Raw genomic sequence first — 4,854 nt, forward strand, 5'->3', positions numbered from 1 at the left:
TTCAATGTACATTAAATAACAACATCATTGTTACTATATCTTTATCAGATGTAATGTATTATCTTGATGCTTTCCTACAGATCAATGTACATTTATAACAATATGATTATTACCATATCTGCGCTAGATATGTAATTTACAGTTAATAACAATATCATTATTAGTATATCTACATTAGATATAATGTAATATTCTGATTCCTTCATGCAGATCAAAGAACATTTAATAAGAATATCATTATTACTATATCTTCATTAGATATAATGTAATATACTGATACCTTCCTACAGATCAATGTACATTTAGGAACAACATCATTATTACTATATCTGCATTAGATATAATGTAATATATGATACCTTCCTACAGATCAATGTACATTTAGTAACAATATCATTACTATATCTGCATTAGATACGTGATATACGTTTAATAACAAAATCATTATTACTGTATTACCTTAAATAACGTAATATGACTTCTTCGTACGGATCAATGTACATTTAATAACAATATCATTATTATATACGTGCATTAAATATGTAATATACATTAATAACAATATCATTATTACTATATCGGCATTATATATGTAATATACATTTAATTACAACATCATTATTACTATATCAGCATTAGATATGTGACATATATTTCATAACAATATCATTAGTACTATATCTACATTAGATATAATGTGATTTACTGATACCTTCCGAAAGATCAATGTACATTTAATAACAATATCATTAATACTATGTGCATTATATGTAATATACATTTAATAACAATTTCATTATTAGTACATTTGCATTAGACATAATGTTATATACTCATACCTTCCTACAGATCAATGTACATTTAGTAACAATATCATTACTACTATATCTGCATTAGATATGTAATGTACATTATATAACAATATCATTAGTACTATATCTTCATCAGATATAATGTAATATCTTGATGCCTTCCTACAGGTCATTGTACATTTAATAACAATATAACCATTACTATCTCTGCGTTAGATATGTAATATACATTTAATAACAATATTATTATTACTATATCTCCATTAGATATAATGTAAAATACTGGTTCCCTCCTACAGATCAATGTACATTTATTAACAAGAGCATTATTACTACATCTGCATTAGATATATAATATACATTTAATAACAATATCATTATTACTATATCTGCAGTAGATATGTAATATACATTTAATAACAATATCATTATTACCATATCTGAATTAGATATGTAATATACATTGTATAACAATATCTACATTAAATGCAATGTATTATACTGATACCTTCCTACAGATCTATGGACATTTCTAGAACATATATAGTAGGAAATTTAATTTTCTACAAAAAAGGTCTGTTAGCATTTTGCCATAGCTCGCACCGTTTCCGAGATATTTGCTGATTTACCTCAAGAAAAGGGGCGTCACGCACATATTCCGAGATACTTCTTCTTCTTCTCGGTTCTTCTTCTGCACAGCTGCGCTGGAAGTGGCATTTACAGCGTCGAATAGTGAATACAGCTCAGAATAGTGCAAAGTTACCTCAAAGAAGGGGGCCACGTGTTTCTGCATCTTTATAACGTGTGTACGTGTACGAATTTCGCACTTAAAATTCGTACGAATATCTCGATCGGTAACACGGGTCGATAATCCCGTCTTCACCAATAAGTAAAAGTAATCGCTGCTGCGCTGTCTAACGACTGATCCGAGCGCTCGCCAATATTAAACTCCTAAATTCGAACCGTTACGGCATTATTGTGAAAGCAATTCAGAGGGCGATTATCAAGCGACACAACGACCAAGATCTTTATCTTTACTCGAGTTTAGAGCATTTTTAAATTCATTTCAGTGCCTTGCACCGCGAAGTCTGTGAATCGTGGAATCCCAAATTCAAACACAAGTGTGATTTTTGTAGTGCTTAATTCACTACTCATTGTGTAAAAATTATAAGTTATACACAATTAGTGACCGCTAAGCTGTGTCGTTCATCTTCTCCTCGACGCCCACGTCTTTGAAAATACGGAATCCACGCCTATTCAGAAAACTCTAATTCTCGCCGAGAACATATTGTTTCTAATGTGGATATAGTAATAAGGATATTGTTATTAAAGGTACATTGATCTGTAGGAAGGTATCAATATATATACATTATATCTAATGTAGATATAGTAATAATGATATTGTTATTAGATGTACATTGATCTGTACGGAAGGTATCAAGTATTACATTACATAACTGTAGATGTAGTAATAATGATATTGTTAGTACACTGTATATTACATATCTAATGCAGACTATAGTAATAATGATAGTGTTATTAAATGTACATTGATCTGTATGAAGTAAGTCAGTATATTACATTAGTTCGAATGTATATGTAGTAATAATGATATTGTTATTAAAGTGTAGTACATATGTAACGCAGCTACAGTAATATGATATTGTTATTTAATGTTATATTACATAATCTAAATGCAGCTATAGTAATAAGGTATTGGTTATCGACAAATGGTACATGGGATCTGTATGGTAAGGTGTCAAGTATATTACATTATATCTCATATAGATATAGTGATTAATAATATTGGATGTTAAATGTACATTGATCTGGATGGGAGGTATCAATATACTTAATTATAAAACTAATTGGGGTAAGAGTAATAAATGATATTGTTATTAAATGTACATTGATCTGTATAACGAATCAGATATATTACATTATATCTAATGTAGCATATATTAATAATGAATATTGCTATTAAGGATGTGTGGTCTTACATATCTGGATGCAGATATAGTAATAATGATATTGTTATTAAATGTATATACATATGGAATTGCAGGATATAGTAATAATGATATTTATATTAGATATACATTGATCTGTATTAGCGAATCAGTGTATTACATTATATCTAATGAAGATATAGTAATAATGATATTGTTTTCAAATGTATATCACATATCTAATGCTGACATAGTAATAATGATATTGTTATTATATGTATACTACATATCTAATGCAGATATAATAATAAGGATATTTTTATTAAATGTACATTGATCTGTATTAGGGAATCAGTATATTACATTATATCTAATGCAGATATAGTAGTAATGATATTGTTGCGGCGGGGAGTAGAGCTCGCGCTTTCCATAGTTAAATGAATACACCAGGAGCAAACTAGACTGTCTATATTTCAGTTACACAATTGGTTTAGCAATAGATCCGTACAGTTCAGCTTCCCGATAGAATCTGATATTCAAAAGACGCGCGGTTGTCTAAGAGACTTCAAGCATCCGGTGACGTGTTCCGCTCGAAACAAGGGATAGCTTCACGTTATGATTCGACGACAGTTCGGACGGTGCAGTCTATGGCTCTTTCGATAATCAAGAAGGCGGTCGATGCGTCGAAAGAGCGGGAACGTCTCACCGTCGCAACATTGCTCCCCTCCTTCAATAAGCGGTCGACCCGACCGCGGGCATCTTCATACTTGTAACCGTCTTCACGTAGGCCGATCAACAAGCCAAATCAAGTCATAGTCTCTAACCTCGGGCTGTCAGTCTTCCATGGATGCTAACCTCTTCTTTAGTACCTCTGCCTGAAAGGAGGTTAAAACCAAAAGCGTAACAGTTACCTAAGTGGCCCTCTCAGGCAGCTAACGTCTTGACATTCGTCCTTCGTCCCAGGGGAAAACCACTCAAAAACTCTGAGCAAGACGCCGGTTCAGTGCTATCAAGTCAACTTATAAACCGCTCCAATTTCCTATTCTTCTTTCTTCGATTTCCAATTCTTCTTAGCACTCTTCTTTCTTCGAGGAGGTCCCGACAGTTCCTCGCCCTTCCTCTTGATTCCTGGGCCTTCACGCCTTCCTCTCGAAGTCTTCTCGGATGAAGAAATTCCAGTCCAACGGGTCCACTCTACCGGGGGTGCTCCCCAGCCATCAAGCAAAGTCTTTCCTCGATGGACTGGTGGTCCGGAGCATACCACAACTACGCAGTCCGATGACCAGAACCCCGAATACAAAAATCTAAATAAACGGGACACCGGCTGAGGGGATGCCCTCTTCCTCCGAAGAGAACAACACTTCCTCCATCGTTTAGACACGCGTAGCCAGCAAGTTTACCGTGGCCGAAAGAAACTTCATCCTGGCTTTGTGCGACGAAACGTCTTCTTCTAGGACGATACGCCAGAAACACCCTCCTCAGTCTCCTATTCTTGATCCTTCCCTATTTAGGTGTTTCTTTCCCGTGAATGTTCATATGGAGCCAAACGATTCACGTGAACCACCTTAGGTTTAGATTTTGGGGAGCGAAATATGCCGTATATTAACTCATTTAACCGGTTCATTACTTCATAGGGTCCTTCCCAATCACACTGGAGTTCTCCTAGTTTCTTCGATGTAAGCAGTCTCTTCCTTCTATTCAAAAGCAATAGTTCCTCCGGGCAAATCCAAAGGTAGGTGAAATTCTCGTTCCAACAGAAGCATGGAAGGACTATTCAGAGTAACTTCATGTCGAGATGAACGATATGCTAATAAAACGGCGGAATCCACTCATCCCAATCCTTTTTGGGATAAATACTGCATCAAGGTCCTCAACAACCGCTCCAGGAGTCCATCCGATTGAGGGTGCAAAGGAGTTGTTCTTGTTTTCTTTATTCTCAACATCTTCATCAACTCTTTAAAGATAGTTGACTCTAAACTGCGACCCTGATCAGAATGAAGCTCCAACGGTACTCCATGCCGACTTATCACCTCCCTCATCAGGGCCGTGGAAATAGTAATAATGATATTTATATTAAATGTACATTGATCTGT

Source organism: Osmia bicornis, unplaced genomic scaffold (genome assembly GCF_907164935.1).
Source record: "Osmia bicornis bicornis unplaced genomic scaffold, iOsmBic2.1, whole genome shotgun sequence".
Taxonomy (NCBI): Eukaryota; Metazoa; Arthropoda; class Insecta; order Hymenoptera; family Megachilidae; genus Osmia; species Osmia bicornis.